Source organism: Thamnophis elegans, chromosome 7, assembly GCF_009769535.1.
Source record: "Thamnophis elegans isolate rThaEle1 chromosome 7, rThaEle1.pri, whole genome shotgun sequence".
Lineage (NCBI taxonomy): Eukaryota > Metazoa > Chordata > Lepidosauria > Squamata > Colubridae > Thamnophis > Thamnophis elegans.
In genome coordinates, this window is record NC_045547.1 from 66,134,196 (window position 1) to 66,149,062 (window position 14,867).

The window sequence follows — 14,867 nt, forward strand, 5'->3', positions numbered from 1 at the left end:
GGAGGGTGAGGGGCTGAGACTTCCATTGGTTTAAATCTCAAAGTTAATTTCGTTAAAGTTGTAATTGCTCATTTTGAAAGTGGCACAAATACCATCATGCTTTGCCAAGGGGAGACTTAGGGATAAACTACTAACAAGATGCATGGCTTATTTATCACAGGAGTGGACGTTCTTGAAGAATATCAACTGAATATATGACAAATATATGACAAATAGACTTTTGTGGCTTGCCAAGAAAGCTGGTAGCAGATTCGGTCAGTGAGGTTGGGGAGGAACAAGGGCCAGTCCTAGAGTCTAGGCAAGGCTCTGGGGAGTCTGTGTCGGAGGCAGAGAGGGGACCAGAGCCATATGTCATTTATCAGCTGCCTTCAGAGTCAGACATCAGTGAGGCAGACGAACAGCTGGAGCCTGTTCCCAGTGTGCACATGTGCAGAGTTGCCAGACAAAGGGAACAACTAAAGAGCAGGGGTTGACTTGGGAATAAGGCCATATAAGTTGGAGTTGACTTATGATAAGGCCAGATGACGAATCCCCACTCCCAGAGGAAATAAAAACGCAGCAAAAGAGGAGTGCAGTTTGCAGGAGATAATTAATTCGCTGATTGGTTAGTGACTCTCCGAGACTCTTTGCCAAGTTCTACAGATATTGGCTTGTCAGCTCTCAAAGACTGATAAGGTGTGTGACTGTAAATCCTCCTTTGAAAGACTTTGCTGGCTGTGAATGAGCAGACTTCACTGTAAATTAATAAAAGGGATTTTTTTAGATGCAAGGAGTTTGTTTCATGCTCTTGGGAAGCCTCGGTCAGAACATAGAATGCCTTTGGGCCCTAGCCTTGAGCATGCTTCCTGGAGAAAATAAGACCAAAAGTGAAATAACAGGGAACAACATGGATCATAACCCTTCATTGGTTGTGGCCTAAGAAGAAAGATATTTTCCAGGTTGTTTGCAGAGAGGAGACCAAAAAAATAAGAATGATAGCCCAAATCATGTAATCAAAGCTCTCTCTTTTTTTATGTGCATGGAAACACATGCTAAAAAAAAAGGTGCAGAACTTCAATTGTACAGTGGAAAGACATCACATAGACTTTTTTTTATTCCCGAAAACATCTTTTATTTTTCCCTTGACTGCTGTTATCTTGATTTTCCTATACATTACTGCCATTACCACTACAGTTCCTTTGTTGTGTTTACAAAGGTAAAATGAATAAATCAAGACTTATTTCAAATACCTTTAATGTATACTGACAGCATATGCACCAAGGACAAATTCCTTGTGTGTCCAATCACACTTGGCCAATAAAGAATGCTATTCTATTCTATTCTATTCTATTCTATTCTATTCTATTCTATTCCATTCTTCTGCTCCAAAGATCTTTTGCCCAATGTAAACTTTTCAAATGTTACATTGATTTGCAATTTGAAGTTTAATTATAATTCCAGAATGACAGTGTCTCAAATGTTGCAATATTGTTTACAGCATATTTTAATGTATCAAAGAAAATGCCTGCTCAGAAAAACTTATATTCATAAAAAGTATATAATATAGGAGGGAAAATTGTTTCTAAAATTAGAACACTTAGGTAAAATTGCAAGGAAAAATGCATATACAGAATTTAGAGATTGGTCACTCCAAATGATGAATGTATTAACTTTAAAACAAAATTGAAATTGGATTAATTGAACCCAGCTTGCTTAGAAAAATGAGAGACTCTAATTTGAGAGAAACTGCAATGAACAGATTGATCCATTTCTACACTTCTTGGCTCAACCACCTTACAAGTCTGACCGCTACAGATAAACAGTAAAAGATGAAACAGTTTCTAATAAATGAAATTAAAATTACTCCATTTAACTCTTACATGACAACATATCACGATGGGGGAATGGGTTTAGCTAGGTGAGGATGTCCATATATTAAAACCAGGAGATGAATTGCCAGTGAAAAATTATTTTGGATGGCAGATGTAACTTCTGTTTTTTAAAGGAAGATCTTTATGTATGCATAAATATAGATACAGAATAGAATAACAGAATTGGAAGGACCTTGGAGGTCTTCTAGTCCAACCCCCTGCTTAGGCAGGAAATCCTACACCACTTCAGACAAATGGTTATCCAACATCTTCTTAAAAACTTCCAGTGTTGGAGCATTCACAACTTCTGGAGGCATGTTGTTCCACTGATTCATTGTTCTAACTGTCAGGAAATATCTCCTTAGCTCTAAGTTGCTTCTCTCCTTGATTGTTTTCACCCATTGCTTCTTGTCCTACCCTCGGGTGCTTTGGAAAACAGCTTGACTCCTTTTGTGGAACCCCTGAGATATTGGAACACTGCTATCATGTATCATGACCTTCTTTTCATTAAACTAGACATGCCCAGTTCCTGCAACCATTGTTCATATATTTTAGCTCCAGTCCCCTAATCATTTTAGTTGCTCTTCTCTGCACACTTTCTAGAGTCTCCACATCTTTTCTACATTGTGGCAACCAAAACTGAATGCAGTATTCCAAGTGCAGCCTTACCAAGGCATTATAAAGTGGTATTAACACTTCACGTGATCTTGATTCTGTCCCTCTGTTTATGCAGCCTAGAACTGTGTGGGCTGTTTTGGCAGCTGCTGCACATTTCTGGCTCATATTTAAATGGTTGTCCACTAGGACTCCCTCTCACAGTTACTACTATTGAGCAAGGTTCCACCTATATCATACCTGTGCATTTTGTTTTTCTTGCCTAAATGTAGAACCTTACTTTTTTCACCATTGAATTTCATTTTATTAGATAGCACCCAATGTTCAAGTCAATGTACAGCATACAGTGATATGACTTCAGAATTTAAAGTCAGCATTTGAAATGAATATCAAATTATATAATTTTGAGAACACAGAATAATGGGCCAAAATAATTGATTTACCCAGTATTAATCTAACCATGGTACAGTTAGGAGAGAATCCTTGGTTTATGATGGGGATTACAATGAAATGGTAACAAGAAAGAGGTAGCTCAGGTAGCCAAGCTCTAATCCAATCTAGGGTTTTTAAAATCAATACTGATTTGTCTCCAATGAATATACAACTGTCATGAAAGAAACTCATTATACTACAAGGGGACAATCTCCACTAATGCCAGATTGTGAAGTACAACTGTGCTTGATTTCCTTATTCAGGCAAAGCTATTGATTTTTTGAAAGACATGTGAAACAGACAGCAAGTGGCTGAGATGTCTGGCTGGGGAATTAAATATATTTATCCTAACATAAACTCCAAGCAAAAAAGATGGAACATTGTGCAAATGGGATCTTTTGAAAAAGAGCCAGGTATGCCATAGAGACAATAGCAATAGCAATTAGACTTATCCAAGGGTGGGCTTCAAAAATTTTAGCAAGGGGATCTCTGCCCTGTTTCTGGGTGGGTGTGGGCATGGCGTAGTTGGCCTCCTGCACCATGGCGGGAGGATGTTGTCCTCCCCGGGGTCCAGAGGCTTTCCTCGAGCCTCTGGGAGGATGAAAACGGCCTCTGCAGGCTCCAGAGGCCCTCTGGAGGCCGGAAATCTCCAGTAGGCCCATTGTTCACCTTCCCTGAGCCTCCACACGCACCCTGCACTTACCTGCATCCAAAACGGGCCATGTGGGACTCCTGGGAGGGGCGGGTGGGGCGGGGCCAGCCAGGAGTGGGATTTGGGGGTTCTCCAAACTGCACAAAATCTTAGCTAGAGGTTCTCCTGAACCTCTTCACAGTGGTTTGCAATCCTTTCTAAGCAGTTTCACAGAGTCAGCATATTGCCCCCAACAATCTGGATCCTCATTTACCTCCCTTGAAAGGTTAGAAGGCTGAGTCAACCTTTAAGTGGTGAGACTCTAACTGCCAAACCTCTGGCAGTCGGCTATCAGCAAAACTAGCCTGCAATACTGCATTCTAACCACTGTGCCACCACGGCTCTACAGGCAAACATAAAGTTCCCATTCATTTTGAAAGGTTGTATTATGGCAAAATCCAGCATGCAAAGATTATACCCAAGCAAGCAGCAGCAAGAAGTGCAAACAAGACAGATCTGAGTGTCTAGTTGTAAACAGAATGTGGCTTGAAGGCTTCATGCATCTTCGTATGGTGTTGATAATGGCACTTCGCAAGACTGGTGGCCTCTTCAGCTGCATTTATAAGGATTAACTGAGCAGCACACATGCATCAAAATACTCTCATAACTAGAGGAACATCTGCAAGCGTGATTAAAAGGACAGAATGCCTTAAGACAGACATTTGGATAAAATATGTCAGGAGGTGGGTATCTTTCCCTGCATTGTGTCTTTTCTTCTATTTTTTTAGATTGCAGGATGGGGGAAGATCACAGGTTTGGATTGTTGAAAAAGCATTTCAGAAGACATTCTTGGCCAGAACTGCTCACAAACACTGAATAAATTCCAAACTTGTACAATTGTATAAATGTATTTTTACTTTAATGTTATTTTCAGATGACCCGCCTTTCCATCATCTGTTCAGTGATTTTATAATTGAAACATACCAGTGCTCATCTTGTTCTGGTTATTTCACAGTTTTGCTGTTCAGTCATTCAATATCTTTTCCCTCTCCATAACCTGAAAGGCTGTGTGTCTGTAACTACTTCTTTGAATTCTTCTAAGCTAATGTCATCAGACCCCAGTCACCATCTTGCCCCTGGCCACACTTCCTTCTCCCAGTGTCTGTTTTGATGGCCTTACAAGTTTCCAAACATCAATATTTTCTCATGTGTCTCTTCCCTTCATATTATGAGTTCAAAACATCTACACTTTAATGTCATCATTATAAGAATTTCTGGTGAATAGTCTTGCTTTTACCTCATCTGGTGCTGATAATGGCCACACAGAACACCAGATGGAGTGCCATTCAATTAAAAAAAACCTTGCAAATACCATCCCACTGTTTGACAAATACAAGAATTAATCTAATTGAAACTCACAGCAATAGTACTGTATGATTGACAGTCATTTCAATCCATGATCAGATCTGCACTCTGCTCTGGAAATAATCAGAAATGTGGGGCATAGTTTCTGATTATAGTGTTGGCTTGGAGCTTAATGTGTTAATACCAGTTCACAGAAAAAAAAATATTCTTGCAGCCTTCTCCACTTTATCCAAAACCTCTGCAGAGGGCTCAGAACTCCACTTCAGTGTGGCCATCTTTTATGTGTAATTCTTTTTATGCCATGTTAAAATATTGCATTCGTTAAAAGTGGGACAAATAGAAAAGGAAGCAGCGTGTAAGAAGTTAACATGCACAGGAAGTGTGCTAGGAAATTAAAATCAATGGTGAAGATGCAGAGGAAGAAATGATCAAGAGGAAATAGTGGATGGAAAGCTTCCTACTCCACCTTCGTTTCCAATTTCATAGTTTTCATTTCAGGAGATGAGAAATATCTCAAGAATTTAAAGCTGCAACTTCACCCCAGCAAAAGTTGCTCGGAGACATTAATATCTGCTGCATGCTTTGAAGACTATTTTAAGCCTCGGGCAAGTCCTAAAACAGCTGAGACATGGATGAAATATTTGGTTCCCTATCCCAAACTGTTTCAAATAGATAGTCAAACCCCAACAGAATGGCAAAACTGGAGATTCCAATGACACCAGATGACAATCAAAAGCACGATACCTACATTTTTATAGTGTCTTTCATACCCTGTTTTCCTAAAAATAAGACCTCCCCAGATAATAAGCCCAATTGGGCTTTTGAGCTCATGCACTAAAATACCCTCCCCTGAAAATAAGACCTTCCAACAAATATTTCAACACATCCGCAGTCATGAAGTGAACATGCTCATTGCCTCCTGAACCTCAAAAATAATAAGACCTCCCCCAAAATAAGGCCAAGTGTTTATTTCAGGGGTCAAAGAAAATAAGACTCTGTCTTCGGGGAAACACAGTAGAAGATGTATCAGATTCAAACATGTCCAGTTTTCCAAATCAGCTTCTGTCCATTGAAGGTTTCCAACCATAGAATGGTAATATGTTTTGAATGGGAAAAAAAATAAATTCAATCTATAATCCTTCCAATTAAAAAGATCAGGTGGGTACCAAAGGGGAAATTTCTACCTGGCCTGGAAAATTAGAATGTACAATACTGGGCAAAGTGAATCAATAGACTGATTCAGTTACATGATTAGCTTGTTAGCTATGATTTGGTCAACCATGATTTATTGAACATCTGTGCTTAGCTTTGTGTTGCGAAGAACCAAACCTAGGACTCAAATGTTGAGTTAGCCTAGAGTCACCATGCAACTACAAAATGGCTAGGATCCATTGTCCCCCAAGTTCCTTGGAGCCTTATCTAATTGTTCCCAGGAGTAGTCTGCCAGTCTGGGGTGATTCCTGTATTATAGGCAGAACATAATTAAGTAGCTTTAAGTCTGCATGTGTGTGTCTTGTTGTTCATACCTAACAGTGTGATTGAGACCAGGTCGTAGTTAATTCTTCTTTGAGGGAGAGGGTGGACTGTAAGCCAACTCTGGAAACAATTGTATAGTCATTGTGTTCTGTGAACAAAGCCAATTTTTCACAATGACCCTTCTCACCTATCAATCCAGTCCTCTGACATTCTGAGAGGCAGAAAAAACAATAATGACCTTTTAAACATTACGCTCAGAGGGAGGGGGTGTTTTTGTCCTCCCTGGGCTTCGGGAAGGAAAAAATGGCCTCCCCAGGCTCCGAAGCCCTCTGAAGGCCCTTATCCAGCCTCCCTGAACTTCTGGTAGGCTTGTTTTTCAGCCTCCCTGAGCCTCCGTGCACAGCCTGCATTTACCTGCATTCAAAACGGGGGCTCTTGAGAGTGGAGGGGTGGGGTGGGCAGGGCCAGCCAGGAGTGGGATTTGGATAAGGTGACCAGATTTTAACATTGGTAAAGAGGGACACCATTGACGGGGGGGGGGGGCGTTCTTGATTTAAAAAATTTAAAAAATCGGGACTTTTTTAAAACCCCGCAGGACGTGGGGCAAATTGTTCATGTGTGCATGCTCACATTTGTGAACCTGTAGGATTCACCACTGGTCCTAAGTCACTTTTTTTAGTGCTATTGTAAATTGATTAGTCATTAAATGAACTGTTGTAACTCAAGGACTACCTGTACTGTTCTAAACAAAAAACCTGTAACCATATATCCCCATAACCATTAGTCTGATCAGCCCTTGTAACATATATCACTGTCTTCAAGATGGGGACATCTGCAATAGGAGATCAAAAAAGATAAGTTTTCAATTATAGGCTGGAACCAGCATCTTGACTATTCTGACTCACAACAACCCTACTTCATGTTAATTTAAAGAAATTAGGTGGATACAATTACATATTGAATTCAAATTGACTTACAATCGTGTGTGTGTGTGTGTGTGTGTGTATGTACACTGTATATCTTATACATATAGCATATAGACTGGACTACTGCAATGCGCTCTACATGGGGCAGCCCTTGAAGAGTATTCGGAGACTTCAACTCATCCAGAATGCAGCCATGCAAGTGATTGTGGGTGCACCTTGGTACACCCACGTTACACCTATCCTCCGCGAGCTGCACTGGCTACCAATCGGTCTCCGGATACGCTTCAAAGTGCTAGTCGTAACTTATAAAGCCCTTCATGGTATTGGACCTGGGTACTTGAGAGACCGCCTACTACCAATTACCTCCCAAAGACCCATTAGATCACACAGGTTCGGCCTCCTCCGGGTTCTGTCTACCAGCCAATGCCATCTGGCTACCACCCGGGGGAGGGCCTTCTCTGTGGCAGCTCCGGCCCTTTGGAACAAACTCCCCGCAGAGATTCGTACCCTCACCACTCTCCAGGCCTTCCGAAAAACTGTTAAAACCTGGCTGTGCCGGCAGGCCTGGGGTTGATGAGTTCCCCTCCCCTCTCGACCGTGTGGCTGTGTGATTCTTGGCTATTTTAACTACTTGTATTGTACTCTGTGTTTCCCTTTCCCCCTTTGAGTTGTTCGCCGCCCTGAGTCCCTCCCGGAATAGGGCGGCATATAAATAAAACAAATCTCAATCTCAAATCTCATTGTAAAAGTGAAATTTCCACCTATTGTCACTCATATACTGGGTTCCTAATTTTATCTAAGTTCCTGTTAATTTTAATGGTTTTATATTGCTGTTTTATTGTATTGTAAGCTTCTCAGTATCACTTTGGATAGTAAGATGAGTGGCATATAAATTTAATAAATAAATAAATAATACTCATTAACATATCATACCTATCTATAGATAAGCACAAAAAGCGATTAAACAAGCATTTTCAAGAGGAGAAAAGTACCTTGAGTCTAAAAGATAACCGCTTGGGATTAGTCGCAAAAGGTTTGAATGTTCTGCCAGTTCCCTTTTGTTTTGAATTATGCTATCCTGATGGGAAATAGTCTTCAAAACATGTAATTAAATATAATGAACAGAAATAGGATTTTAGGTACTGTTCTAAAGATAGAAAAATATATTGCTCCTGAAAATCTCTTTATAAACTGTTTATCAACACTAAGGTACCCGTAGCTGTAGTTTCATTGCAAGTTTGTTGAAAACTTTATTTCATATTTTTTGAAATTGAAATGATCCCCAACTAATCAAGCAAGGCAGAAATGTATGATATTCTAATAAAGAAAAATAAACCTCAATGGACTCAATGGGAATTGTTTTAACTAAGTGAGCAGAAGATTAGACCTACTAACAAAACTCATGAATTTGGAATACAGAGTACAGAATTCATATTCTATATTGTGGCATACAGAGCTATTCCTGTCAGCCATGTGAATGTTACAAGGCTAGCATACTGTGGACGCTTTCTCCCCTGTTTGCTTCCACAGGCGCTTCTGCTATGCATTTCAGGATGACCAGAGGCTAAAGAAAACAGGAATGTCATACATCACTGCAGAATATATACATAATATCAGCTGCTAATCCATATCTCACTATTTCTTTGCATCTGCTCCCCAGTATTTTTTTCAGGAGCCTGATAATTTAACAAAAAGTGCTTTTCCAAGCTTAACCAGTAAGTTGTCAGAAAAGATCCTTCTGCCTTAATTAACCCAGCTAATTGTTGCAAGCACAAAAGTATGCTGTTAGATATTGCACAATAGGTATGCAAGATCTTTATTCCCTTGTCAATTGCCTTTATTAAGGTTTGCTTCCTTAAACTGCTATTAGTACTATTACTACTATTAATAGTAAAAGAAGACAAGCTCCACCTTTGGAAAACAATATGCCTATGAATGAAAATATATGTGTGTGTGTAACTAAACAGGCAGGCATGCCAAGTGGCACAGGACAGGTAAGAATTTACCAGGGGCTTTTTAATTAGGGGTGGAGGGAGATGGATCTCAATTCAGGACCACGCGAGGGAGTCCTGTTCTTTCAAGCAAGAATTCTCAAAGAGCAGTTGCTGCCGTGAACAAAAAGCAGCTTTTAACCCCAAGCGTGATGCCACGAATGTCACTATTTCCATCCGAGCTGCCACTGCAATCCTTGCACGCCGGCGAGAAAGAGGAAGCGGGAAGAAAAAAATAAATAAATAACCACCCTCCCAAGCAGCTGAAGTTTGCAAAGGGCGACGTTGCAATGAGGGTCGTACTCCTCTAAAACTCTCGGGAAACTCCTTCGCAGCCACGGGGGGGAGCACCCCATCATGGGAGCAGCCCCACTGGCAGGAGAACAATGGGACGGCTGCGAAAAGGCGCAAGGAGGGGGTGGATTGATAGCAAGAGTCCGTACCGCCACTTGCTTTAAAGCTCTCGCCTAGCCGAGCTCTGGGGTTGCAGCCGCCGCTCGCCATTCCCTCAACTTGGATTTTGAGCTTTAATCAGTGGGGTGCATGCTGGGAGGAATCTCTCCTCTCCTCCTGGCACACACCCCACTGCCTAAAGCGCTTCCTTTCGCCTGCCCGATCTCTGCTGCGGGTGAAAGAGAGCAGTTTAATCAGTGGGGTGCGTGCTCGGAGGACAGGAGAGATTCCTCCCAGCACACACCCCACTGAAAGCGCTGTAATTAGTGGAGTGCGTGCAGGGCCGGATTTAGATGAAAAGAGGTCCTAGGCTATTCCACTTATGAGGCCCTTTCACCTCCCATTTTTAAGTTTGTAAATTACATGAGAGACAATAAAATACATCATTACTGTGATATATATCAATAAATATCAATATAGCTGGCCTCCCGACGGAGGGCGGCTTTGCTCTGTGGCAAAGGCAGTGAGGCCAGCCACCTCCCCTGCTGCGCTCAGCTGCCCGGCTCAGCCCCCTCGCCCTCACCTGCCTGGCTGCTGGTGGGCTCCGCATCGACGGGGCAGCTACTGGGAGCGGCCGCACCTCTCGCCCGACCGCCGGGGCCGGGAACATGGGCGAGAGCCCCAACTGCCGCGGCACTGGAACGATCTTAACCAATACATTTTATGTTTGTTTATTAGTCATATGCATAGAATTTCTCCTTATTTTCGGTTCAGTGTTTTAGTGTTCACTGTTTTTAGAATAGTGTAATTTTAATTTTGCTAACAATTTGAATGTAGGCCCCTTTAGATCTTGAGGCCCTAGGCTGAAGCCTAGTTAGCTTATAGGAAAATCCGGCCCTGGGTGCGTGCTGGGAGTAATCTCTCCTCTCCTCCTGGCACGCGCCCCATTGCCTAAAGCGCTTCCTTTCGCCTGCCTGATCTCTGCTGCGGGTGAAAGAAAGCAGTTTAATCAGTGGGGTGCATGCTGGGAGGAGAGGAGAGATTCCTCCAGCATGCACCCCAATGAAAGTGCTTTAATCAGTGGGGTTCGATCTCTGCTGTGGGCGAAAGAAAGCACTTTAATCAGTGGGGTGCTTGCTGGGAGGAATCTCTCCTCTCCTCCCAGCATGCACCCCACTGACTAAAGCGCTTCCTTTCGCCCGCCTGAGCTCTGCTGCGGGCGAAAGAAAGCGCTGTAATCAGTGGGGTGGCGGGGGAAAGGACTGCTTCGTGCATTCTTTCCAAAAATCGGGACTTTTTTAAAATGCTCCAGGACATGGGACAAATTGTTATAAATCGGGACTGTCCTGCCAAAATCAGGACGTCTGGTCACCTTAGATTTGGAGGTTCTCCAAACTGCACAAAATCTTAGCTAGTAGTTCCCTGAACCCCTGTGAACCCCCAGTAGCCCACTCCTGACCAAACCAAGCAGAAACAAAATAGTAGCCAAATGACAATTCTTCAGATCCTTTTGTTCAGACGGATACTAAAGCAAGAGAAAAGAGAAAGCTGCCCTGATATTAAATACCAGTTTATTATTGTAGTAATCCCATAACTGAAGAACACTTTACATTTTTCTTCACTGAAAGAAAGCCTAAAACCTTGCCTACCCATTTGGATTTGAAACCGAAATGTGTAAGCCATCATGCTTTAAATTATTTTGGCACTGACTTGGATCAGGAAGTTCTGGAGGACATTGTGGAATCTTACAGCACCCAGTTTCCCCAGGTGGCCTCCCATACAAACATAAACCAGGCCTGACCCTTCTTAGCTTCTGAAATAAGGCATTTTCAGGGTGGCATGGACATAGTTCTTCTCAGCCTTTTGGTTAAGATCAAGTGTAGTATCTGATGTTATCAGTTTAACATGGAACCTTCCTTATGCAAAATCGCTACTCCATACTATGCTGTGAGATCTCCCCAAATATTTCATTTTATTCCTAGGTAAAGCTCAATTTCTCTTTTAATGAATTGTAATGTAATATAAAGGAATATTCCACTGCAGCAAGAGAATATTCACTTTTCAAGACTCCAGCGAAGGAAACTACCATACAGTATTGAAATTCTTTAATTTTGTTTGCCACCTATTTTGTGTTTCTACAGAGCATGAAACAGAAAGAAAAAAGAAATTAGTTTTCTGTGGTGATTCTGGTTATGTCTGTATTTTCCATGAAGGGATAGCCAACAATGATCAACTATGATGATTTATCTTCTTATTGAATTCAAAATATTTTGTAGTCTGGGCTTCATTCCCACTTAGGGTTTTTTTTTTTTAGGACATTGGCTTGGGAATAGAAGTTAATGTAAGAAAAAAATCCATATAAAAGGACGGGCGGAATGAAGGTTGAAATGACAAGATAAAAGAAAATATGCTCTGGCCCATTTAAAAGCATGCAAGAGCTTGTGGAAATTTCTTGACTCTTTGGAATATTGGCTGCCCACCCAGTCTAGACCCCTCTTTCCCAATGTTGTGATATGGTAACTGAATCACACTGTTAGTTCACATGCCTAGCACTCTGTGCTCCAACTGGACCAGAGCTGAGTTCCAGCAGGGACTACTGCCATGGGTGCACTCATGGGTGCGTTACAGTGGTGGGTTCTGGATCCCATGCACACCACAACTCTGTGATGCTCCAGCTGCTCAACGGAGTGTCACACAGGCACCATACGCTGCGTGCACATGCACAAATGGCCCAGTAGGGTCAAATACCAGTAAGGAGAGCGGGCAGGCAGGTGGGCCCTCCATAGCACTGTACTAGAACGGTACCTGCTGCTCCCACCAGGCACTGGTACACCCATACCAGGGCATACTGGGTATAACCCACCACTGGTGCGTTGCCAGCATGCATGCACACTCCAATAAAAATTGCTCTACACATGCGCAGAAGTAAAAAACAAGATGGTGGCGACTACTGCTGGCACCACCGGGAGAACTGGTTTGGGGGCGTGGCAGGCCTAGGTCGCTGCCGGTTCCAGTGTCCCAGGCTGCCAAACCACTACTAGTTTGGCTGAACTGGTAGGAACCCACCACTGAACTGGACATGATTGCCAGGGCCTCCTTAAATTTTTTCTTCTCTCATTTCCTACCTGATCTTTCTAAATAGAAAGATCATGCATTGGATCTGGAACCTGAAGTTCAGGTTGGCTGAGAATTGTTACTGCTGCAGTTACAAAATTTTGAAAGGCATCCAACTGGGGGAAACTGATTGAAACACAGCATAGCTTTGCAGATTTGTAAAGTTCTTGATTAAATCTATTTGTATGGGAATGCAGCCATGCTCAACAGTGTCTTGATCGAAAAAAGATATAAAATTTGTTTACTTTAGAAATCATAAAAGATGAACCTCAGTGTAGGTTTTATAAACCAGCAGATTACAATCTTGCATGAATTATCATAATAGATATTGTAGTAGGAGGTCAGGAGAAAAATCTGGATGTTTTATTAGGTATTGATTTAGTTATGAGATGCATTTCAGTTTTTCTTTTAACCACCAACCACTAACCAAGAACAATGAATGATTAATAAAAATGTAAAACAATAATAAAATAGAATTAAAAGCAACTGGTGGATTAATGTAAAACACTAGCAAAATAGATAGATGATGCAATATATATATATATACTTAAAGTCACAACCCCTGGTATGCCCAAGTATGGGAGGAAGGTCACACTTCCACTCTCTGTCATTAGGCTCGTCACAAGAGACCATCCAGACAGAAACCCAATATTTTTTTACTGTTGCCTTTTTTGTTAGCATAAATATAACATATACACACACACACACACACACACACACACACACACACACACACACCCCAGTGGTGGATTCCTACCAGTTCGGACTGGGTCAGCTCACCCGACCCAGGCCTGCCACGCCCCTGAATCAGCAGTGATGCCAGCAACAACCCACCCTTGATATACACACACACATATACATATACATGTATGTATGTATGTACATATACATATACATACACATAAAGATAGATGATAGATAGATAGATAGATAGATAGATAGATAGATAGATAGATAGATAGATAGATGCAGAGACACACACAGAGAGAGGGAGTAGATAGCTAGCTAGATGACAAATAGATAGATAGAATGATAGTGGAGGGCAGGAGGTGGATTTAGAGAGAAAAAGAGTGTTTTGTACATATCATTCATATTCTGCACGAGTAAAGAGATTTTGACTTTCTAGAGGTAGAGAGAGAAGTTCTCCAAATATCTGGGGGTGGAGTTTACTATGATTTGCTTTAGGACAGCTGAGGTTGTTTCTTTTTATTCATTCATGTTCTAAACTAAACAAATTGTTTCCCGTGCCATCCTCAACTGGGAAAGCCATCCAGCAAGCTGCATAGAGGTTCTCACAGCTGCTATGAAGAGCCATGTGCTTCTTAAAAATAGGACAGAGAATCTGTGGTCTTCAAACAGTTATTTACAGCTATTCTAGAACTTTTTTAAAAATGAAAATGACTGTGGAATTCAAGACAATGAAGACATATTCAGAGTGATTTGTGATTGAAAGTTGCTTATTCAAGACATAATAAACTAAGAGCACAAAGCATATTGGAATATCACAGGTTTAAATTCTTTCTGAGGAAGAATTGGTGGGGTTGTTTGAAACTCCATGGTAGAATGTTCCACAGTGTGGAGACCATCATTGGGAAGGTCTATAACCCTTCCCATAAACCATGTTCTTTTTGAGGGGTGGACTCTGAACAGGTCCTCTCTTAATGACCAGATTGATTGGTGGTTTCAGTTCTGCCAAAATGATACATCCCAGGGACACTATTCCTATTGTTGACCACTTTGTTTCTTCTCCATTGCTTGTAGATTTAAGTCCTCAAGCTGGAATGTGATGTTTTTTTACTACTGTTCTGTTGTAGCCCAATACCTAAAAGTCTAAGGCAACCTTAAACACTCAAAGAACCAAAAAGGTCCTAACCAGAAACCTCCTGTTCAATTCTGAAGCTGATGGAAGTCTGGTTCCCCTACCATAGAGTCTCCTCAAGCACGGCATCCTTTTTCCTCTACCTGTCCTAACCAAAAGCCCTATCAATTGTGGAGCTGACCAGTGATAGGGAGCCCCAGCAGAGGGATGAACGAGCCACATGTGACTCCAGAGCTACAGTTTGCTGACACCTAG

At 41.7% G+C, this 14,867-nt stretch overlaps 1 pseudogene; it reads left to right on the forward strand.

Annotated features, from left to right (window-relative positions):
• The first annotated feature begins 11,526 nt into the window (after window positions 1–11,526).
• On the forward strand, window positions 11,527–11,742 carry LOC116511929 (annotated as a pseudogene).
• Window positions 11,743–14,867: the final 3,125 nt, after the last annotated feature.